Source organism: Halichoeres trimaculatus, unplaced genomic scaffold (genome assembly GCF_033239565.1).
Source record: "Halichoeres trimaculatus isolate MK-OKI-2021-1 unplaced genomic scaffold, fHalTri1.1 fHalTri1_scaffold_8, whole genome shotgun sequence".
Taxonomy (NCBI): Eukaryota; Metazoa; Chordata; class Actinopteri; order Labriformes; family Labridae; genus Halichoeres; species Halichoeres trimaculatus.
The window spans coordinates 9,752,741-9,779,057 of NW_027437186.1; positions in this window are offsets into that span (position 1 = coordinate 9,752,741).

Genomic DNA, 26,317 nt, shown 5'->3' on the forward strand with positions numbered 1-26,317 from the left:
AATCCTTCATGACTGAGGGCCCTAGTCTGTGTGGCAACAGCTGTCTTTTTTCAACAGGACAACGCTGCAGGTCACAATGCTGGCATGATGAAGGACTTCTTCAGGGAGAATAACATCACTCTTTGGACCATACCCCATGTTCCCCTGATTTAAATCCAATAGAGAACATTTGGGGATGGACAGAAAGGGAAGTTTATAAAAATGGCCATCAGTCCCAGACAGTTGATGCCCTTCGTGAAGCCATCTTCACCACTTGGGGCAATGTTCCCAAAAGCTTCCTGGAAATACTTGCATTAAGCAAGCTACTCATTACTGAGTCCTACCGAGTTTGTGATGTTTTGGCATGTGTAGGTGCGAATAGTGTTGTTGTAGTTGCCGTGCGAGTGAGTAGACAGTGCAGTGACAAGCTGTTTCTTTTTAAGTAACTTTCTCCCAAAGCGTGTTCGCGCCATGATACCACATGGCATTGTATTTGTTTGTGTGTGTGCATGCATGTATGTCAGTTGTAGTATGATGTGATTTTGGTGAGGAAAGCATTTTGGGTTAACTACTGAATTGTATGTGGGATTATGTTTGCACTGTTGTTCATTTGGTTGTATTCATTTTTGGTTAAAGAGAGGTTTATATTGTTAAGTGTCTATTTTGTTTTGTATCCCACCAAACATTGGAGGTCTGAGAGACATGCAGATCACTTCAGTATTGGGTCGGTCTGTCAAAGACCATATCTAGACATCAGAGCAACGTGCAAAACTGGTACAAATTTTGACATCTAAATCTGACTTTTTTGGACATTGTAATGACGTTCAGCATTTGGATGTCATTTGCAGACCAAATCTAGATGCCAATAAGATGTTTAAAATAGATCCAAACATTTTTTAGACGTTGATCTGATCTGCATACGATGTTCGAAAAAGACGTTATAAAAACTTGCATTCTGCACCTTCAGGAGACCTGATTTGGACGTCGAAAATTATGTTAAATAAATGTCATTTCAACATCATGTTGCGCAGTGAGATATGTATTTATTAATATTACTTGTGTTTTACTTGGTTGTTTTTGAGACTTTTTAGAGTTAATATGAAATATAAGAGTTCTATAAAGTAGAATGGCAGAGCGAGACGTTAACACGTGTCCCTCGTCTCTCCTTAATCCACAGTGTTAAAACCATAATTTGGGTTACACAGCGCACCCTTGCCTGTGCTAATCCCTTGCTATCAGCCCAGATTCCCTTAGACCTTGCACGGTAACAACAGGCAAAGCAACAAGTGACTTGTATGCTCTCAATATCTTTCTGGCGTGCACTCTGGGCGTGTAAATGTTAGTGATTAAAAATTTGTCCAGTTACTGATACACTCTACCTACTCACCAATATCACATGGATCTGGAAGTCATTAACTATTCGTCAAAGACATTTTTTTTGGTATCAAGCTCTGTGTATGTGTGTATTTATATATGAGGACATTTGTACATTAATGTCCACTCAGTCCAACAATCTATAAAAGCCTCTTTGTCAGAAACATATGTGACTCTCCGTGCTGAGCCATAAACACCTCTTATTAAAGTCTGAACTGTTCTCATCCAGATGTTACAGTAAAGCTGTATTTTCAGAGCTGCTGAGGCTGGCCTGTTTCAGAAACAGCTTCTAAAAGTTATTAGTGAGAGTGAGCGAAAAAGGTTTGATGACAGAAGAAAATGTTTCATACCGCACACAGAGCAATGAACTCAGCGTGAGCTACATGATAGCGTGTGTTTCAGCCTGGAGAGCAATTAGCGAGGGCAGTGGAGCTCATTTGTTTTGCTGTGAATGGATTCCACTCAGCTGACTGACAGCTCATTAGGATCTTAGTATTGAGATGCTGATGGACATGATGATATTGAACATTACACGTTTATAGACTGATGATGACCTCAGGTCACTTGATGGGCACTTTATTCCTGTTTTGGCAATCTAGCATCGAACTGTAGTTCCTTATACATAACATTACTGCCTATAACAGTCATTTTTTTCATTATTTCAAATAATCAGTTGAACAGTAAACTTTTTGTGGTTAATGAGAGCACTTAAGGGTAGCTAACAGCTTGATTTGAAAAGGAATAAGAAAAAGATTTTGATTGAATCATCTATCAGTTCCAGTTATAGATGTGAGAAATGTTAAACAGCAGAAACACAGATGAGAGCAGTCACTCTGTGAGCCTCAGACCCTGTGACATGAATGACAGCAGTCAGAGAGGGGTGACTGAGCGAGGAAGCAAGTAGCTGTCTGCAGACAAACCTTTGGCATACAGGTGAGACGTTTCTCATCACAGCTTCAAGTTGTGTCATGCTACAGATGGAGCCATGAGCAACTTTGGAAACTTCCAACAGGTTTTTTTTTGTCAGTCCGGGAAATTACAATCAAAGCTGATCAACCAAACAGAAACGTTAAAACTGCAGACTAACACAGGGAACCATTACACTCAGTCTGTGCTGAGACGAGTTTCAGTTTCTTCTTCCAGTCAGCTGTTTTATCCCCGCTCCCAATAAGATCCAGATTTTAGAGTAAATAAATCAGCTAACAGATGTTTTTTTTTCTTCTTTTCCTTGTTCAGTTAACTTAGTTCATCATGCACAGCCATTACACTTCTTTAACTAGAAAAGCACTCAGAGAGCACAGACCTCCGCCAAGCATATTGTGTTTGTCACCAACGCTTTAGTCCTACTTTAATGTTATACTCCCTTTCAGCAGACTGTCTGCTACAATTTGGTGTCAGTTGCAGGTTTGTACGATAATTTGTTACCTGACAGTGTCGAAAATTATAATGACCCAGCATATATTTCATATTCTGGATCTTCGTATCCAGAATATTGCCAGGATCTGAATCGTACTTTTACATCTGACAGAAATTATGGTGACCTTGTCTTGTATTGTTTTGCAAAGTAATCTGACCATTTATAGTGGAGTTATATACACATATGGGGAAAATGTCCCTATCTCACAATGATGAAGAATACTTAAAAAATTCCTGGATCCAGACGGTGATCCAGATCACCTCCAAAATTTAATCACTTCTTCCTTATCCTAACTTGAACATTTACCAAACATTTCATCAAGATCCGTTTATTACTTTTTGAATTATATTGTTCCCAGACAAACAAACACTCCCAAAAACATAACCTCCTTGGCGGGGGTAAATAAATCCCCATTCGGTTTCTCTACTGAATAAGAACTACAACATCAATTTGCATCATTGCAGGCTTGATTTGAAGCAATCCTGCTGTGTACTGAACTACCACTAAATTCAAGCATGGACATATTACAAGCTGTAAAGTTAAACAGCTCAATGACCACCTGCAACTTAATAGTACCATGGTTTCTTTCACAGGGTGAGCTGTGTTTAGTACTACTAGTTTGGTAGTGTACAACGTCTAGAGATTGAATTTGCAACAGAATTTACAAAGGGAAACTGAAACAATAAATTTTAAAGGGGGAAAGATAAACATCATCAAAATAACAAAAAAAAAAAAAAAAAAAAAAAAAAAAAAAACAGTTACAGGGAAGAAGACTGCACTCATTGCTTTCCAGCTCATCTCTGGTAGAGAATACAGGTTTTTGCTGTCATCTATAGATCCTCAATTTGTGACCCAGGATGAGGATAAACACCAGAATCAAGTCTAAGGGCGTATTCAGACCTGGACTGTTTGGTCCATTTTAAACGGACCAGGGTTTGTTTCCCACGCTGGTGCAGACTTTTCATGCAGGTGTGAATAGACACAAACGAACCCTGGTGCGGACCAAACAACCGGACCAAGACCCACTTTTTGAGGTGGTCTCGGTCCGCTTCCAAACGAACTCTGGTGCGGTTCGTGGTTCTCCGGTGCAGGTCTGAATACAAACCAAGGTCCATCCTAACTAACTACAGGATACATGCGCCTTTTTGGCCTGTAAAGCCACTGTAACCTGACCGTCTTTGGTTCATACCTGATCCTCCGTCTTCTGTTTAGCCACGATGTTGCTGGCATGTTGTGGGTCAGGACCCGCAGAGCATAGCGTCTCCTTGCTGCGCGCATTCGTCTTCACTGTTCCAAAATTTGAAGCGGTGTTGTTAAGCCTGCTTTAAAGGAGCTGCTCTTGAAACTGAAGATGATTTTGCAGCTCTAATAAGAGCACAAACTCACATGTTTACCTCCATTTCCGGGTCTGTATTCTGTGTGCCGCCTTTGTCAGTGCTGTCCAATGAGAGCACTGATCGTCACACACGTGGATGTGTTCACAGAATATAGTCCACTTGCAAAATGTACAATCTGAATTCGAACCGCACCAAACGAAAAAAATAAAGTCCGCTTTTGGTCCGGACCAAACAAGTGGACCAAAGGACTTTTCTGGTCTGAATACAGCCTAAGTCAGACCTGGGCAAACTACGGCCCGCGGGCCACATCCGGCCCTTTGTACGTCCCTGTCCAGCCTGCGTGAGGCCAATCATAAACATAAACATAAAACTCGTGCGGGTGCATATGTCTTAAAACTCCATCTATCACAGGCACTGAACAAGACATTTTGGATTGAATTCTCCCTCTCTTTCACTGGCTCAGTCAGTCTCCTCCACCCTCCTCTGTGTGCTATTACAAACCCGCAAGAGAGTGCCGTTGGTACACGCGTAGCGCATGTACGCGACGGCACTGTCTTCAGTACAACGATACGCGTTTCACTATTTTAGAGTCAGCCTTCTCACTATAAAATTCACGCTGCTCTTTCCTGATTGGAGAGGATGCTGCGTTAGAGCAGAGCTACGTTAGTCTAACTCACGACATGTCATGTCAAAGTTCTCCAAAAAAGAAAGGAAACAGCTAAGGCTCTGATAAAGTCTTCATCAACAAGTGCTGCACCGTTATCTGTCTCTGTCTCTGAGGTCTACTGCAGCGTCTCTGGATCAAACCAACTAAGAGAGGGGGGTGGATGGTTTCTGAGTTTTCGATATAACGCCCAAGTACGGGACTTGATTTGACTTAGTAAAATATTAGAGCTCACAGAAGCTTACTTAAATTTTGGGGACTATCAGGAGAAATCACAAGCCAGGAGAACAGCTGGAGAAAGGGTTTAAAAAATGGGAGCTTCCCTCCATATTCAGGAGAATTGGCAGTCTGCCAGCACTCTGGATCGGTAAAAGTGAGTTCATGTATGACAGATATTGACAAAGACGAAAACTTAAGACATTTTCTCTTTCATTTTAGGATTCAATAATTGTTTTGTTTTTTTCTACTTGACCTATACACCACAATTTTACATCACCTAATATAAACATTTACAGAGTGCTTTATTCTTCTGATAATCAGTTCCGACTATTCAAAATATTTAATTTAGAGCATTTTACGATGGAAGAAAGTTGGCGGCCCTCTGACACAATTCAGGTTCCTCATGTGGCCCCTGGTAAAAATTAATTGCCCACCCCTGGCCTAAGTGATACATAAGAGCTATCAAAGGAAAAAATAAAATGTCATGGTCAGACAAACATAAATGGACACTTTAACAGAATTATGGGGACTTGAGTATGACTGGCCTACCACCATATGTCCATCTATCTGCATCAGTGCTGGTGGATCCTTAAGCCCTGTTTCCACCAAACAGTCCGGTTTAGATCAGTACGGTTTGGTACAGGTTAGCTTGGTTAAGCCTGGTCCTGTTTGCGTTTCCACAGCCAACTGTGCCCCCTCATGGTTGGCTGCATGTAAGCTGCGGTAGTTAAATAATAGCAGCGCCACCGAGTGTACCTCACGAATAAATCCACTGAAGCAACATCTGACAGACAGAGTCTGACGGACAGGCTGTAATTCTCTTCTGATGACTTCATGTTGACTCAGTCATTAAAAGCTGAAGGTCTGAAATCAAACCCTACAGGTCTGTTTGGTTTGGACTGAGTGCTCCGTGAGTGAACACAAGAGGCGAGCTGAGCGCTTGTTGTTCTGACACGCTGCTTACACAGGTCACTGTGTGGTCATCTGTCAGAAATGAACATCATCGACATTTATATGTGTTGTAATCTCATGTAAAAGAGAATGAGTGAATTCAGCGCAGCAACAACAAAGTGAAATCAAAAGAAGAACAACACATTGTGTTTACTTCCTCACTCCAGTGGATGAGATTAATTATTTCGTCCAAGGAGAAAAAGTTGTTGTGGTTTGGATTTTGGCAGAGGAGCAGAAAAATGTGTTTCTTTTGTGAGAGGAAGTGCCACAGACAGATTCAATTACCCACCATCCTTTGCCATGTGAAACTGACATTATGAAGAGCTTCCATAAAATATGATCAGAGGTTTGGATCCCCACGACGACAATTCCTGTTTGTTTGGATAAAAGTAATAAACAAGTCCAAGATAAGTCAACAGAAACACTTCAAGGTTTTTACAGAAGAGTCATCTCTTTATGAAAAGTATTCTGGAAGATGAAAACTAAAACATTCATCAAATGCAAACAAAGCTTTAAGTCCACTTCAGATCAGATCCTATGGGGCAATGAACTCCTGGAATACTTAGCTTGAAATAAGATTATGATTTGTTTCTGTGAACTTTCCAGTGTGTGATTAATTGGCCTGGCTCAAATAAAACAATACACAGAGGAAGAGTCAGAGGAAGAACATCATCACAACTCAGATATCTCTCCATGTTTCACCTCTGACTCATGTTTTCTCTTTTGATAAAAACTAAGGGTTTTTTTTCTTTAGGACACTCTAAGCATCTTTGGGTCTTTTTTCACTCTGTTATTTGGTTTTGTGGTGAATCAAAAACACCCAATGTGCACGAACACATGCTAACAACTTCAATCATCACAGCAGGACTGTTCCAGAAACCCTCAGACTAAATCCTACACCCTGTCAAACCTCGCACAGGTCACATGATCCCGCCTGTTTCTTCCTCTCTGCTGTGACGTTTGGAGATATTTTGTCAGATTGTTGGATGTTTAAAGTTTTTCCAGATGGACTGCGGGCAGCTCTCCTGAAAGAAGTCCTTGTTTCGGCCGATCAAAGTGGAGTCAGGACTCATTAAAGCTCAGGGAGACGTTAGAGAAATTAAAGTCAGGCTAATGTCTCAGGTGTGTCAGGTGTCTTGCTTCACAACCTGTCCCCACTTCCTGTCTGCTTCACTGGCAACTATTATCTCCATTTTCAACGCTCCTGTGATGTTTCTGTGCAGATATTACAACCTGAAAGGCCAGCTGGCCACATGTTTTTCTCTCACAGACAAAAACATTATCATTCAAGTGTCAGAAGTATCAGTGACTTCAACAAAGGTGTCATTAACACTCATTTGCATCAACATGCTAATGAAGGTCACCCATCATCACTTCTTCTTTATACCTTCCTTTTGATAACTCCACTGTGTGTCCCTTCTTGTGTGTCCAATCTTCATTAGAGAGAAGCAAACTGCATCCCAGAGGTCTAAAGCCCTTTGCACACCAGGCGCTTATTGTTCGCGGGAATATTTTGCACGTTATTTATTCCCAACCCACTATTTTTCAATGCAAGCTTTCACACCAGCAACGTTCTTTAGCTGAACAAAATTGCGTCTTTTATTTTTTTTGGACAGAGGTCAATTTTTCTCGAAGTTTCGCTTTCAATGAGTTCACATCCGACCAATCAAAATGTTTTTTGTTGACATGTCGCATACTAAAACATTCAACACTGTTTGTCTTTGTGTCCCAGCATCTGGTTCTTTACATCAAAAGACATAAAAACGTCAAAGAAACGTTAACAAAGGCATCATTAGGAGGAGAGGAGCTGCAAAGACTGAACATGATGCCTCCAATTCTTTTTGCAATTTCATGCCGTTTATTCACATTGCCTTTGGTGTGCAAAGGCTTTAAAGCAAAGGCAACAGCAGAGACACTTTTCAAAAAGCCTAAACAAATACATTGACATCAAATGCTACTCAAACATCTGTCTGAAAAAAAAGAAGCTTATGAAACAAAGTGCTCCAGGCTGTTTGGGGTGCTGGGTGACACAGCTGTTGTGTTTGTTTCAGACTTTTACATGTGTATTTTTAAAGATGCATTGTTCTCTCTGCATTCAACCCCCCTTTTTTTTTTTCTAAATTAAGACTGTCTGCCTTTGTCAGCCACCATAGTTACGTAGTTACAGATTTGCAGAAGTATGAGAGTTGAACACAGCAGGAACCTCACATTCACACACACAAAACACACACATTATGTTTGACTTGGGCCTTGTCTTATTTCTTTCAAATAATACACCAATCAGACCGTCTTCAGTCTTGTAAACCTTGTGCAATGTATTTGTTCTTGCACCATGATGCTCTTTTTTGGGAGGTGCTACTCTGAGGATGAATTTGGTCACATCTCTTTAGTCTTGTCTACTTTGCCCCGTTTAGGTTTAGTGAGCCAAAATCTGGTCAACAGCAACTCAAGACATTTGAAAAAAGACACTGTACTAAGTCTTTCTCTCTGGAACCCCAAAGTAGTTTGATAATAATAATAATAGTAATACATATGACTGTGGGTACCTTTCATGACAAGTATAAAAACAAGAACAATCAATTACATAAAAACAACAAACAGCAGAAATGAGAAAGGCGAGGTCAACCAGAATAAACTATTTCAGACAAATGAGTTTTAAGGTGTGATTTGAAAGAAGAGAGACAGGTAATGTGGAAGTGAAATGTGAATAGTTTGAGGGAGAGAGCTCCAGGGATGAGGGGGCAGTAGGGCTGAAAGCTCGGTACCCCGAGATCAGAAGATCAGAGAGTGCTGAAGGGTGTGTAGGTGTGAAGGAGATCAGAAAGGTGTGGAGGTGTGAGGTTATTAGGAGCCTTGAAGGTGAAGAGGACAATCTTATAGTCTTATCAGATTTGTTTAGTAGCCAGTGTAGACAGCGAAGAACAGGAGTGATGTGATTTGCAGAGAGGGTTCTCATGATGATCCGGGCAGCTGAGTTCTGGACCAGTTGGAGTGTATGGAGAAGCTTAAGTGGTAGACCAGAAAGAAGAGAATCAAAAAAGTCTAAACGGGAACCGGGGTATTGACGAGGATGACAGTGCTGATGGGTGTGAGAGACGGGTGGAGACGGTTGATATAGCGAAGGTGGAAATATACTGACTGAGTGATGTTATTGACTTGAGCTTTGAAGGATAGGGTACTGTCAAAGATGACAACTAGGCTCTTTACTGTGGAAGAAGAACATACTATGGGGTTGTCAATGACTAATGAAAAGCGGGGGAGTTTCTATAGAGCCAACAAGGAGGACTTTCGTTTTGGCACTGTTAAGTTTAAGAAAGTAGTGAGTGAACCAGGATGTAACTTCAGCGAGGCAGTGGGAGAAGGATGAGGGTGGCAGGGTGGAGTTAAGCCATGTTTCCACCAAGCAGTTCGGGTCGGTTCAGTACGGTTTGGCTCGGTTTGGTACAGTTAAGCCTGTCCCGTTTGCGTTTCCACAGCAAACTGTGCCCTCTCGTGGTAGGCGGCGTGTAAGCCACATGCTGAAAGCCACAGCTGTTAAACCATAGCGTGACGCCGTAGCAGCGCGACACCGTTTACCTCTCTAATAAATCCAACAAAGAAGAAAAACGCACAATAAACAAAGAGCACAGATGGAAGACATGCAGCATTTTGTCCTCTCTGTGATTAGCATGTAGATCTTTGATACAAAGTGCAATCAACCTTTGTTTCAGAGAAGTCTGTGAGCCACCAGGAGAAATGCAGCTGCTGTCGGGGTAAGTGATGATTTTTTGACCAATCAACGGTCTGCAGTGTTGTAGCTCCACCTCCCGAGAGCAGATCGGTTCAGTCTGGCACCCATACGGAAGGGTCCCAAAAAAGTAGGCCGGCTCGTCTCGGTTATTTGGGGATCTGTCCCGGGATGAGTCAGTGGAAACGCCACAGAATGCGCACCGTACCGAGACGAACCAAACCGGTCTGCTTGGTGGAAACGCGGCTTTAGACTTGGAGGAGAGGTAGAGCTGGGTGTCGTCGGCATAGCAGTGAAAGTGAATTCCAAGTGCTTACACAAGTGTATATGATTTACAGTTCTAAACAATCTCCATTTTTCTCACACTGTTAGTTTAAAAAACCCTTGATTCAGCCTGTGTTTGAAACTCCTCGTTTTAGCTGCTGTCTCTTTAAGACTCTACACTCCACAGACCCCCCCCCCTCTGATTGGTCAGCCCTCTGGAGGCCTGTTAGGGCAGAGCTGTGGTCAGACCCTGGTGTTTCAGGCCTGATCCTTCCAAAATATCATGACCAGGTTAAGATCCTTTTGCAATGACTACATCTTTCAAAGATCTGGTAAATGATCTGTGGTATTTTATCTAAAATGAACCATCTTGAGTGGTTTACAGACAGATTCATACAACATACAAATGTGTTGTGCTTTGCAAATCTGCAAGTTTCATAAGCACATTCAGCACTGTAACTCTTTCTCCGTGTTTAAAATATGGGAGCGCATCATACCCCCTCTTTAAGTCTAGTTTCAGTCAAAATCTTTGTACTACTCCTTTAGTCTGCTGAACATGAGGGGAGAGAATCTGGTGTGAAAGTGTCCTGAAAACCCTCTGAGGATCCGTATTTGGAATAAACAGTCCACCCTCTGAATTTGTTTCTTTATGAAGACATTTCTGTGGCAGGCTAACCCAGAATAACCCCGGCTACAACACGTTCTGACAGAGATATCTCACCGTTTGTATTTGTGCTGATCCATACAATAATAAAACTCTATTTCACCAGACTCTATTATCATTCCTCATGTGTTCCAGCAGAAACAAACTGCTGCCGAGCTGCTCACCATCAGCCAGATATCTCAGGAACAATATTTTCTCTCTGAATTATCTTTACAGAGGCTGAGAACTCCAATGTAAATCTGCAGCAGGCAGACATGATGACACACAAACAGGCCAGCACAGGCCAATGTACACAGGCACACAATCTTGTATGCAAATACTGTAAGAACACACACACACACTCACACACATATGATGAGTCAGAAAAGCTTTTATTGTTTAGAGCAGAGTAAACAGGAAACATGTTGCAGGAGCTCACGATTTGTCAGCAGAGCTTCCAAAGCTTTAGTACACGAAAAGAAACAATACAAGAGAAGAGCTAAAAATACACACAAATGTGTGTGTGAGTCAGTGGTTGAGTCAGTGAAGAAGCTGACACAAACAAACTGTGGTTTGTTCAGAGGAATGGAGCAATTTCCTGGTACACAAAGACCAAACTGGACAAAGAGTTCGAGACACAGTCATTCATTCTAAACGCTAATTTCCCCAAAGTTGTAATTTTAAGTTGAATGTTAAAAACATCAAACTGGAAGACTGTTACTTTATGAAAACTATTTCTGCTCACACTGCCTCAGTTCTCCTTAATCCAATGATTGTTTAAACTTTTTTTAAGATCCTTACACCCTGAGCGATGACCACTGAGCTCATGTAGGACACTCTGCAGCTGGTCAGGTAACAGATGTCTAACAACTTCCTTGGATCACCAACAAGACTAGCCTCCAAGCAACACGTTTTAAATCAGTCTAAAACAACCCTACGACAGGTAGTTAGCTTAATAAGCAACAGGTCAGTTATTTCCTGACACACTGGTGTTGCAGCTGTTTTGTTGGAAATGGTTGAAATTAGCTTTTTGACCTGATTACACTTTAGTCAGCCGAGTCTTTGCCCAGAGGTCATGGTGACTTCTCCAAATGCCATCTCTCCATCTGACTCATATTAAATCATTTCCTTATTTTCACTATTAGATCAATCAATTTACCCAACTAGCTCCATCGGTGTGTGCACATGAGTACCCATGATGAGAGGGCAGTGATGCCAAGTGGGACAGTGCACACTTACTTGCTCTGATATCTGAATTAAACTGACAGAATACGGTCTTCACATTTGACCAATTAATTGAATCTACTCAGTTACTTTAGTCTGAGTAAACTTCCTTTTATTCCTGTTTTGGTAAAAAAAATAAATCTCAATTCTTCCAGATGGTTTAGCCTCTCTTCATACATCACCAAAGATCCCCATGCTGATTGGCCATCCCTGGAGGTTGACTAAGAACTTAACTCCACTACTCGACTCAAAGTATCCATACTCATCAAAACTTACTCAACTACAAGTAAAAGTCACTCAGTCAAACTTTTAGTCAAGTTAAAACACTTTAGTACTCACTGTACAAAGCACAAAGTACATTTTCCTATATCAGTACACTGCAATATTATTTTCTCAGTGCGTTCACGGAACCTTGTAACTCTCTGAAACCACCAAACGATCTACTGACTTACTGTAGAATCACTGTGCTACAAAAGGTCTAAAGAAACATCTGTAAAAACTTCAGTACAGAAATTTGAAATCAAGAACAATGAAGACAGCTACTGTCCTTTAAGTTAATTGTTTAAACATCCCCACCCAAAAAACAGTAGGGCTTTTTTTCATCACATGCATTCACTGTGGAGGAGTTGTAAGTTTACTCTCAACATCAAGATAAAATTTGGCCATGGATGCACCGGTTTCTCAGCTTGAGTTTTCCCTGCCATTTCCACTGGATTTTGTTTGAAGAAACGCTTGCTCTACAGAGGGTGATGTATTTCCAAGCGTAAGCGTAAATAGTAAACTGGACTTTTCAGTGGAAATCGCTGACGTCACGCTTTGCTTCGCGCAAGCGCACACAACAGGACAACAATTCTGTTGTTATGATTGTTGTGGTCTACCGTGTTGTGCTTGTGCTGCTGAATCTGCTGAATCTGTTGACTGTCTTTCAACAAAATGTGCATCCGTTGCGCCACTCCTGCTCTTCCCCAATACACCAGATAATTGGCCCAACTCTACTTCTGTAGAGATCTCCCAAAAGCAGCTTCTGGACAAGGCAGTTATAGCACCACCTACGGGCCTGGCATGCTTACTACAGTGTTCAGTCCTTCAGCGTTTCTGTAAATGCAGATTTTTTCACTGCGTTTTAGCGTTTTCGGATAAAATGTTGTTGTGTAAATGGAGCCTAAAAGGAATGAGTAACGACAAGCTTTGTAGAAGTGGGGTCAGATGTACAATATTTGTCTTGGAAAGTGTAGTCAAGTGTGATAAGTTTCTAAAAAAAGGAGATACTTAAGTAAAGCACAGATATTCAAAAAATTTACTCCAGAATCAGATTCTTAAAATGTTGTGAATCAGTGCAAGCAGCAAGTAGCTTAAGTAGCATATAACTTGTCCAATTTTTGCAACTAACAACATCTTACAACAACTCATGTCATGTCTTCACATGGAATTCACATGTAATTCACTCACTTTAGTGATTTTGTTGTCCATTTGGTTGTGTGCAGAAGATAATACCTGCTGGCTACAATCTAAAAGTAGGACATATTCCTTACAAGCAAAATCTGTCATATGAGAGTAGATCTTAATTCTTGATTTTAGAAGTTAAGTAGTTTTGTAACAGAAACCTGAGACGACCAAATGTATGCTTGTTATATAACATTAGAAATGATGACCACACTTTTATCTCAGTGTGCAGTGTGACGTCTCTGTCTTGATACAGCGCAGATTATTGTTTCTACCCTGCAGGCAAATATTAGTCTGAGAGCAGCGGTTTGCAGTTTGTTTCCCGTGAATGATGTGACATAGTTAAAGGTTAAACCTGTCTGCACATGAACACACAGCTCCGACTGAAGGCTTAGCACAATGTTATCCTGCCATCTGAAGGCACACACACACACACACACACACACACACACACACACACACACACACACACACACACACACACACACACACACACACAGACATGGAGGGAGGATGAAAGCGGTGAATTTCATACATACTGTGTCTCCGAAGTGAACCTGTCATAAATTAAATTGTATTTCCTGTATTTGGTTTGGAGCGCAGCCAAACTTTCTCACGGGCTCTCGAGCGTTCTTCATAACGAGTCGCTGCTTTGGATTTTAGCTGCGGATCAGCCACGCATGTTCACACACACACGCACACATGCACAAGTCATTAATGTACGGCCCCCACTAAAACACTTAAAGCCCCACAGATTAGAGGGGGGTTCAGCCTCTGATGCTTTCATTGAAGTGCGGAGAGCTTGTTTCACTGCAGCGCATTTCAAATATTTTCAAAGCTTCATTGAGCACGAACGTGACTTTAGATTTTTCTCTATATCTGTGCTGCACAGTGTTTTTCTGCTCTGAAACAAAGGAGGCCTGTGTGTGTGCAATGTCTGGGGATTATGATTAACCCTTTGATTACTGAGCCCCGAGCCAAGAAGGGAAGGGCTGGTGAGAAACACGGAGAGAAGGTGAGGAGGTGAGGGTGATGTGAAAACAGAGAACGAGGAGATAAGATGTAAAGTTATCTGTGACAGCTCATCTTCGATACCTGATAAATATCTCAACGGCTGAGAGTGAGTATGTGGCATCAAGCCAAGCTGTCACACCTTCTCATAAACTTTACACTCATTTCTTTTGTTGTCTTTGTTTACACTCCAGTGTTCAGAAATCTCTGTGTGACTGTGAAGCCTTTGCATGTTGGTACAATGATACTTTGAACTCTTGCTTCACTAAGTTGTTTAAACCTTAAGATGAAAAAAAAAAACTGCACAACACAGTCCATTCATCAACATTTAGTGTGATTTCATCTTTCTCACCTGCAGCAGGCAGTTATCTTGACATCTCTGAAGACTTTCCTTGTTGGAAATTTGCCAAGCACCTGATGATACATCAGACAGGTTTAAACCAAAGTTGGTACACAAAGCAATAACAGGTTTATTACCACATCTTAAGGAAAGACCTCATACTAAGTGATGCTATGGAGCAGGACCACACTTCCTCTGCTCCTCTGCTCCCCTTTTTCTTTCAACAGCCTCTTTTGTGTAAGGCTCCAAAGGGTGGTTGGTAGGCCTTAGTAAGCTCACCCAAACCACCAAAAAGTTTGTCATATTCAGAATCACTACTACAGTGAAATGTTACAGGTAGGGTCTGCAGGAATTCTTGTTACTTGTTAGTAAACACATCATCCAAAATGGGCTCCTCCTCCTTGACTCAGTGCCAGCGGCAGCGCACACCTGCTGCCTCAGACCAAAGCTACATGAACACACTCACTAGCCCAGCAACCACCTGTAGCATCGTGTTTGCACTTGGGACAGACTGTAGAACCGTGCAACTGACTTGCCATGTTAGCAAAAGCTAATCACAGGAATTTGACACATCCCAACTCGTGTTGCATTGTAGCACGCATTGTGGACAATGACTGGATTATGAGGACAAAAAAAACATGCTGTCAGAAAAATCCCAATAAGACAAAAGTAGCTGTAGCCATCTTACTACACTTTATTTATTCTAGTGCTTGCCTATAAAGTGCCTTGGCATGTTTTCTTCAATGATTCATGTTTTTGTGGTGCATGCGACGGCTGAGCCTTCTCCTTGTTGCTCAGGCTATAATAGCTTGATTTCCACCAAGCGGTTCAGTTAGGTTTGCCTCGGTATGGCATGCATTTTGTTGCCTTTCCACTGACTAATCCTGGGACAGACCCCCAAATTACTGAGACAAATGGTCCCACTTTTTGGGACCCTTTCATTGGGGTGCCAGACGAAACCGATCCAACCCCAGAAGGTGGAGCTACAACACTGCTCTCTGTTGATTAGTCGGAAGAATCGCCACTTACCGTGCGACAGTGGCACAAAGTCTTCTCTGAAACAAAGCTTGATTGCACTTTGTAAGAAAGAGCAACATGCCAATCACAACGAAGACGAATTGCTGGATGTGTCCGATCGTTGCTCTTTGTTTACTGTGTTGCGTTTTTCTTCTTCTTTGGATCTATTAGAGGTATCACTGTGCTGTGCTCCTACGGTTATTGGCATCTGGCTTACACGCCGCCCACCGAGAAGGATACGGTTGCCTGTGGAAACGCAAACAGGATCAGGCTTTACCGAACCAGTCTGTACCAAACTACTGTTCAGAATTGGACAGTTTGGTGGAAACGGGGCCAAAGCACCCATGATGAAGACTACCTGTCTGCCCTGTTTCATTTTTCGATCTTTCACCCCTCAAAATGCAGATTCTGTTTTTTATAATTACTTTAGTGAATGTATCATTTTTTTCACTCTTACAGAGCTGCAACTTTCCCTTTTTTACTGAATGCACCTCTGTGTGCGAATAACTGTGTCTGTGTGTATCTGTGTGAGTGTGTGTGTGTGTGTGTGTGTCAACGTACAGCTGGTTGTGCTTTACTGTGCTGTGGTCTGTGCAGACAGACACATGGACAGATGAACAGGTAATGTATTTTTAAACATTTCCATTAACTTGTCATGCTATGTGCTTAAAAGCTTGTCATGATGCTGCAGAGAGTCGGTTCACCTCGATGGAATAAATACTATGGATCATATTTAACTGTGTCTCAAAACTGAGACAACATGAAGTAAAGACTTTCTGATAGTTGTTATTCAGTCTAACTTTTCCTTTTCTGAAGAGCTGAGAAATCAGGTTTTTATGGAGGTCATTTTAAGACGAGTTCATCTTTCTCCTGGATGTCAAATCAACCATTAACCTTTTACTGCATCTGTCCTCCAGACCACATCGCTTGGATGGAGATCCAAAGACCTGTAGAGACAGACATGATCTTGTGTTCATTACAGCTCACAAACAAGATGGCAGAGATAAGAGTTCAATACAGTGGTACCTTGACTTACTAACTAGTGTGCCAACTAACAAGTTTTTCAAGAAACAAGCCACCTCTCAGACAATTTTTTATGTTGAGTCAAGAGCTAAAATTTGAGGAACAAGCCAGCTTGAGATACCCCACCGCTGGCTCAGCAAAAGTCACGGAAGCATCAGTGTTGTCCTTGCATTGTTCTTGGAGCTATAAGGAAAGCTTTCAGACGTTCTTCACTAGAAACACAGAGAAAAAGTTGAAACTGGGTGTGTGACGACGCTACTTAATGGCACTTGCCTAACCAATTTTAGAAACATTCTGAAAAAGAGGATGAAACAGACCTCATTGGACAGGTTTTTATTGAAAACACCTGTAGATGAAAGTGAAAAAAGTGAGGCGAGAGGCGAGATAAGATTCAGTTATTCAGTTCGGCCTTTTTTCCTCCACCTTCCTCAGCATCTTCAAGTTGTCTGTTCTCCAAGGTTAATGCTGTTAATGCAGTGCAGTTTATTGTATTGCGTTTTTATACATTATTCATTTTTTAGAGGTAAATTTATTTCAAAACGTGGAAATAATGTCATGTTTTTTGTTTTTTGTTTTTTTCATGGAGGATGGGGTGGAGTGTCAGAACAGATTAAAGGCATTTCAATTCATCTCAACGAGGGAAATTGATTTGACATACAAGAAATCTTTGCTGACTCTTGAGTCAAGGCACCACTGCTAGCCACAGCTAAAATGCTAATTTACATCTCTGGAAACAAACACTCACCGCCCACTTTATTAGGCACACCTGTCCAACTACTCGTTAACACAAATTTCTAATCAGCCAATCACATGGCAGCAACTCAATGCATTTAGGCATGTAGACATGGTCAAGACGATCTGCTGCAGTTCAAAGTGAGCACCAGAATGGAGAAGAAAGGTGATTTAAGTGACTTTGAACGTGGCATGGTTGTTGGTGCCAGACGGGCTGGTCTGAGTATTTCACAAACTGCTGATCTACTGGGATTTTAACCCACAACCATCTCTAGGGTTTACAGAGAATGGTCCCAAAAGAGAAAATATCCAGTGAGCAGCAGTTCTGTGGGACAAAATACCTTGTTGATGCCAGAGGTCAGAGGAGAATGGACAGACTGGTTGGAGCTGATAGAAAGGCAACAGTAACTCAAATAACCACTGGTTACAACCGAGGTCTGCAGAAGAGCATCTCTGACCACACAACATGTCCAACCTTGAGGCAGATGGGCTACAGCAGCAGAAGACCACATCGAGTGACCCTCCTGTCAGCTAAGAACAGGAAACTGAGGCTACAATTCACACAGCAACACCAAAACTGGACAATAGAAGATTGGAAAAACGTTGCCTGGTCTGATGAGTCTGGATTTCTGCTCCACATTCGGACGGTAGGGTCAGAATTTGGCATCAACAACATGAAAGCATGGATCCATCCTGCCTTGTATCAACGGTTCAGGCTGCTGCTGGTGGTGTAATGGTGTGGGGGATATTTTCTTGGCTCACTTTGGGCCCCTTAGTACCAACTGAGCATGGTTTAAAGTCCACAGCCTACCTGAGTATTGTTGCTGACCATGTCCATCCCTTTATGAGCACAGTGTACCCATCTTCTGATGACTGCTTCCAGCAGGATAACACTCCATGTCATAAAGCTGGAATCATCTCAGACTGGTTTCTTCAACATGACGATGAATTCACTTTATTCAAATGGTCTCCACAGTCCCCAGATCTCAATCCAATAGAGCACCTATGGGATGTGGTGGAACGGGAGATTCTCATCATGGATGTTCAGCCGACAAATCTGCAGCAACTGTGTGATGCTATCATGTCAATATGGACCAAACTCTGAGGAATGTTTCCAGTACCTTGTTGAATCTGTGCCGCGAAGGATTAAGGCAGTTCTGAAGGCAAAAGGGGGTCCAACCTGGTACTACCAAGCTGTACCTAATAAAGTGGCCGGTGAGTGTAGAATAAAAGAGATCTCATACAAGCAACCAAAAAAACAGCAACCTCCCTCAATGAAATTGTCATCTCCCCTTCAAACTCTGTTTATGGTCTCCACCACCTTCTGATTGTGAAACGTATCTCTACAGCCGCTGAATGCTGCTCCATGTCTGTAAACCAGCTGCTTAATGTGATTTTTTGCTGTTGGTCATTTCTTCTTTTTTTTTTTTTTCAGACTTTCTTTACGCCACAAGTTTTAAAACCTGTCACATAGAGGGACGTGAAGTCGACTGACAGGAGCAGAGAGACAGACAGGAGGTCAGCCTCAGAGGGAAGAGTTTTCTCTCCTTCCTCACAAACACATCAGGACAGAATGTTCTTGGACGAACGCCAGCAGCTGAATGAAGACGCTCTCTCTCCTCGCTCTCCGGCTCTTTTGAAGCTCTCTTACCCCTCGCTCTCCCCTCCTTCGAGGAGATGAATGGCTGACACAGGAATGGAGGAAATATCCTGCAGCCAGATTCCTCAGACTGTGTCACTGTGCCGACTGACTGAGTGTGTGTGTGTGTGTGTGTGCTTCTGTGTGTGACTGCACTTAGAGTACTGTGTGTTGTACATTAATGATAACCCAAGTTTGACTGTAGTGTGTGTGTTTTTCTGTTTATACACACAGATGTGTGTATAAGGCTTGTAGCTGTAATATACAGCCCTGAGTTTCACAACACATTAAATCTACTCTGTGTTGGGCTTTGGGTTGTAATATGAGAACAACATTAACACTATAAACTAAATGTGTAATACCTATTGGTCATGAGCCGAACTCACTTTTAATGGACAGGAAGTGGCTTTAACAACCTAACACCATCTTAAAATGACAATATGTTTATCCATAAAGCAAACTTTGGCCAACCTTATCTCTGTGAAGTAAACCAACAAGTCTTAAACTTATTAAATCATGTACCCTGTCTTCTTAAAGTGATTCTCTGACTTAAGAGAGAGTTTAAATGAATTTTACTATTCAGGCAGTTTATAACATGTGAATGCAGATTCTTTACCAAAAGTCAGAGTCAGCCTTAAGTATGAAAATATGAAACCTCTGCAGAAATACTAAAACTGCAGTTCTTGAAGACTCCAAAAACACTGAAAACTACATATACACCAAACCAGAAAAATACGATTTCTAGAGGAAAAATTAACATGTTTTAAAGTATGTGAGTAGGAACTTCCTAAGAATTAAAATGTCAACTTTTACAGGAATAATCTCGCTAAATCAAAACTACTGGGTTCTATACTTGTGTCAGTGTCTGTGTTTGCCTCAACCCCCTCCTCAGCCTGCATGTTGATGTTTTGGTTGTATAGGGACGTTTCTGGGTGGAGAGTAAGCCTGGTTACTTCACCCAATCAAAGCGTGCCCGGTGAATGATTATGTGTTGATTAGCAAGTGGAGAAAGCTGTATCAAGAAGTGGCTACAATAGTGGACGTAGCACAGAGAAAGAAAAACAACCAAAGTGAAACAAAACACCAAACAGATAAAGCTTTTTACTGAATGGGAGTGAAGCTTGGCTTGACTTTCACTCACTTTCGGAAATTTGGAGAGCAGCATAGGAGGTAGATCAACATGAGTTGGCTTTCTGTTGAACAGGTATGTGTCAGACACCCATGATTAGCTTGTACTGACATCCTAAGTCAAGTGCATGACTCTTGAGTAAAGAAACGTTAAAAATGCAATGCTGCAGGTGGTTGATCAGCTGGTAAATATATGTTCATGTAGTCACAGTCAGTGGTTGAAGGTATGCGCTGCCGCTGGCACTGAGCCAAGGAGGAGGAGCCCAGTTTGAATTTGTGGGTGATGTTCAAGAAACCATCCCCAAAAAGGGTGTGTGTGTGTGTGTGTGTGTGTGTGAGTGTGTGTGTGTGTGTGTGTGTGTGTGTGTGTGTGTGTGTGTGTGTGTGTGAAATATAAATCTGAGACACATCCACAGGGTCAGTCACCCCTCACCTCAGACACACACACACACACACACACACACACACACACACACACACACACACACACACACACACACACACACACACACACACACACACACACACACACACACACGCACACACGCACTCTCTCTGTCTTTAGCTGTTTATTTGTGCAGCACTCCCACTAATCACACTCATGTTTTGGCTCCTGATTGGCTGCAGTAATGAGGTCCTGCAGGTCACCATTACAGATCCTTATCCCTCTGTGTGTGTGTGTGTGTGTGTGTGTGTGTGTGTGTGTGTGTGTGTATACTCACGACATAGTTCTTAAAAATTCACACATTTCTCTTAACCTACTGGAACAGTGATGTAACTCAAACATATGCATGCTTACACAAACACACACACACACACACACACACACAAACACACACACACACACACACAAACACACACACACACACACACACACACACACACACACACACACACACACACACACACACACACACACACACACACACACACACACACACACACACACAGATTGATGACCCAGTTAATATGGCAGTGTGAAATAGAGGAGAGCCCGGCAGGTCTGACATCAATCCATCAGCCCCTCTCTCCGAGGGAATATTCTGCTGCTAACAAAAACACACACTGTAGTGTTTGTGTGTGTGTGTGTGTGTGTGTGTGTGTGTGTGTATGATGGGGGGGTCATGCTCTGAGAGATGAATGACTTTTGGAAAGTGCCACATGTTCATGTCTGAGTGTTCTGGGGAAATATTCCAGGTCAGAAGATTAAACCAAACACAGTTTCCTCACACACACACAGGAATGATGTTCGCATCCATGTCAGATAGAAACTGTTCCACCTCTGAGAAAAACGTCATAATGAAACTAGGAAAGACAAGAGTTACTGATGACAGACCTGCCCTGCAGACTTCTTTAGCATGTTTCACATTATCACACTGTCACAAAGTACAGTATATGTGAGTGACTTCTCAGTTCTGTGGGTCAGTAGCAATCAAAGCTTAACTCTCAAAGCAACTTGTCTTCTTCCTCTTAAAGAGGAGGGTTTAATGCTTTCCATTATCTCAAAAATGGATATAAAGTATCAAAGCTGGGTGTTGGTACTAAATGTGCGCTGTTTTTTCAAACCCATATAAATTTGTATGCTGTAGAAATCCCTGAAGCAGTCTGTAAACTGATTAAAACAGTCTGTTTTAATAATAGTACGATATCAACAGGCTTCCAAAGGGCTAGCCAATCAGAGGGAAGGGGGTTTGTAGAGCAGGAATCCTTAAAGAGACAGCATTAAATTCATCAGGAGGTATTCATAATTCATAACGTCGTTGTACCCCCTACATTGATTGGCATGATAAACGCTGAATGGAGTCAAACTGACAAACTTTATTTTGCATTTATTCATTAATTCTGTTCAGATCTTTTCCTAGTGTAAAAATCTCTCTTGATTGAAGTAGGTTTGTCTCATATTTGGGGTCTAGACTTTTAAATATGAGCATTCATTCACAACAGTGGAAGAAAGCACCACCCATCTGCAATTTGACCTCATTACTGAGGCCAACCATCACTCACAACTGTAGGTGCCAGAGGGATGTAAGTTGGAGAGATACAGTGATTGTCAGGGACAGAGAGGCTTCAAAATAGGCCTACTTTTTCATCATCTTAGGTGGAGTTACAGAGCAGATTTGGGATAATGGTCATCAATGCAACAGAGACACTGAATGACTGTGAAGCAACCAAGACCAGAAGTAGACCATGAGAGCCTTCTCTTCCAAAATGCAGCTAAATAGTGTTGTGTTTCTTCTTTAATCAGTGCAACATGTTACGTAACCTAAAGAACCGAGGATCTCTGACTGTGCCTGAGCTCAACATGCAGCAGCAGGAGGCAGAAACCATTGACTGATATTTCCTGCACAAACACCTGTCAGTGTGTCAGTTAGCTGTCATCACTCTCTCTGTCTTCTTATGTTTGTCTGTCTCTCCCTCCAGACTCTCCTCTTCTCCCTCTGTCTCCCAGTCTTGCAGTAGAAGAACAGACCAAGTTTACTGTAACAGAATTGTGTACATAACCATTAGGTACTCAAATGAGTTGTTGTGATGAGTAGGTTTGATGCTCCCACATACTGCTACTTTCAATTTGTTTTATGGACTAAGATACACTGCCAAAAAAAAGTTGCCTCCAAAATAAAAGGTCGCACACTCAAGTATTTTGTTGGATCGCCTATAGCTTTGATTACGGCACGCTTTCACTGTGGTATTGTTTTGTTGCATTACATTTTCACAAAGATCTTGCATTGATGATTGTACAGTCTGACAGCTGTGCAAATCCTTCTCCAGCCCATCCCAAAGATTCTCAATGGGGTTAAGGTCTGTACTCTGCGGGGGCCAATCCATGTGTGAATATGGTGTCTCATGCTCCCTGAACCACTCTTTCACAATCTGAGCCTGATGAATCCTGGCATTGTCATGTTGGAATATGGCCATGCCATCGGGGAAGAAAAAGTCCATTGATGGAATAACCTGGTCATTCAGTATCTTCAGGTTGTCAGCTGACCTCATTCTTTGAGCACAGACTATTGCTGAACCTAGACCTGACCAACTGCAGCAACCCCAGATCAGAGCACTGCCCCCACAGGCTTGGACAGTAGGCACTAGGCATGATGGGTGATCACTTCATTTGCCTCTCTTCTTACCCTGATGGCCCATCTCTCTGGAACAGGGTCAATCTGGACTCATCAGACCACATGACCTTCTTCCATTGCTCCAGAGTCCAATCTTTATGCTCCCAAGCAAACTGAAGCCTTTTACTTTCCAGTTAGCCTCACTGATTGCTGACTAACAACAATCAGACTCTACCATCATCAATGTAAGATCAAAATCCTGCTTTGTATGCAAATGAAAAAACAACAACAAAAATTTTCTTCCATGTCATTGAGCTAACAGGTATATAGGTCCACATTTACTGGTGGTAAACATGTAATCAGTGTGACTCTCACTCATTGCATCTTATTCAGTTGCTAGCAAAGTGACTTAATGTCCACAGAAGTCAATATCACGTCATATATCATTGTTTACAAGCTTTCTAAGTTGTTTCTTTTGGGTCTAACCTTGCTGCTCTTGGGGTAGCTACAGTGTTGTAGGTAACTCGTTTAGTTTGAGCTCTAATGTTGCGTGTTGCTGCACAGTCTGAGCTCATCGTGTGAACGTCTCTGCAGAGGAAAAGCTGCAGCTGTCAGATTAATCCAGAGCAGGAAGCATCCTGTGAAATCTGGTGGGAGAAAAAGTATCACGTCTCACTAAATGGAATTACTCAACGCAGTGTGGTAACACAACTCCACCTGTTTCTAACCCTCCAACCGTTCAGCCCTACAGCTTCAAATATAATGAGATACAACAGCTCAGTTAAACACAATCACACGTGTTTCAGTGTCTCTGTTTTTCTCTGTCTGACTATAAGAAGTTAACACTAGCCTGATATGAACAGACAGATAGAGACTCTGGACAGAAACACAAACCGACAAAAACAGGAAATAAAAAATCTGTGGAAGTTTAAGAATGACTGAAGAGTCTGCCTCAGTGAGAGTCTGTGCAGGGACGACCAACACAAGGGATTGATTTAATACAGCCAACATCATCTTTCCATTGGTCACTATCCAAACACACACACACACACACACACACACACACACATACACACACACACACACACACACACACACACACACACACACACACACGCACACTTGTTGTGCTGAGTGAGCACAGCACAGAAAGTCTGGGATAAGTCCCCGAGCCAAGGACAAGAGGACTCAGAGTCATTATCACCTCAACATCTGCTCGCTTCACTCAGGTCGAGACTCCCTCTGTGCTAATTCCTGTTAGATAACTTCATACACACACAGACAACACAGACACACACACAAACACACACACACACAAAGAGGAAGAAGAGGCTGGGACACACCAACACTAGGTGGCAGTCTAACACAGAGCATAAGGGCGTTCTTGGTGGCTGATCATACACAGAACTTTCATACTCCTTAAGACAAAAGCAGACCAGCCTCCTCTCTTTGTTTATACACAAGATCTTTAAATCATATCAGCACTGAACATTATCATACAAGTTTGTTTTTTTCTTCTCTTAGACCTTTTAAAGCACAAACACTGGAAAATTTCTGGCTAATTCAAAACTTTCAGGCCCAGATGGATCAGGAATAGTCCCAGGATGCAGAGCCAGTGTTAAGTGTGTAGATGGTGGAGTTTCTCTGACTGCAGTTGAAGAGGATGTTCTCGATGCTTTGTACTCATACCTTCTGCATCCCCACAGGGGCTCACCCTGACTTCATGCTGACATTTTACGAGTTGGCTGGCAGAGAGAGAAGTCTGCATGAAGTTAAGGAGAATAATGTGCCTGTGTTCACACATGCAGCCCACCCTGATAAAGTCGGGAATCTCTCAGGAGTGTAGAGTGTGTGAGAGGATTTATTATCTACTCCATTACATAAACGGTGAAGAGATAGACCAACACATCCTCTGTGAGACAATCCACTCAGTGTGTGTGTGTGTGTGTGTGTGTGTGTGTGTGTGTGTGTGTGTGTGTGCAGGAAGGCTGGCTGCCCCCCCACACACATTCCCCCTCTCTGCTATATATGCGTGAGGGTGTTGGTGAGAGGCAGTAAAGTGAGAGTATAGGAGAGCAGTGACTGATCCTTGATGTGGCTGCAGAGGAATGGGAACAGTGGCTGCAGGAGGAGATGCTTCACTCAGATGTAATCCAAACCTAAGGCTGTTTTTATTCATATGTTCATAGTTGTAATTTCATATTCATATCAATTTCAAAGCAGCAAGTAAACACATCCAGGCTGATGTGGGCATATTGAAATAATATTGATGTCTTTTTACCCCATTAGTAGATTATTCTAAACTAATCAGGCATGATTTTTGTCTTTAAGTGTCTTGATATAAGACATTTTTGTAAACTTGTTGGATGAAAGTGGCTAAATAAAGTCTAATGAAACCATTATTACTAAAGATAAGAGAAGAAGCATCTCAGTTTTTTTCTTTCTTTTTTTTTTTTTGCAGTAAAGCAAATTCAGACTTCATTTCACTGTCCCATATGTTTTAGGGAGAGTTTGTCAGTTTGTGAACATACAAAAAGTTTGTCAAAAGTCAAAGTCAAAAAGTAGCAAACAGATCTTAATGAAATTTTTAGGAAATGTTCAAAACGGGATAAGGAAGAAGTGATTAAATTCTGGAGGTGATCTGGATCACTGCCTGGATCCGGGATTTTTTTTAAGGATTGTGAGATAGGGCCGTTTTCACCATATGTGTATATAACTTCACCTTAAATGGTTGGATTGCTTTGCAAAACAAGGTCACCATAATTTCTGACAGATGTAAAAGTACGAACCAGATCCTGGAAATATTCTGGATACTAAGATCCAGAATATGAAATATGTACTGGGTCATCATAATTTTCAACACTATCAGGTAACAAATTATCGTACAAACCTGCAACTAACACCAAATTGTAGCAAACAGTCTGCTGAAAGGGAGTATAACATTAAAGTAGGACTTAAGTGTTGGTGACAATCACAATATGCTTGGTGGAGGTCTGTGCTCTCTGAGTGCTTTTCAAGTTCTTCAAGTGTTACACCTTTTAGCAAACAATCCCATGCAAGTGCTGATCAGCGTTAACTTGTCCCATTCACACACATCAACACAATACTCATGCTCAATCAGTTTCCTTATCA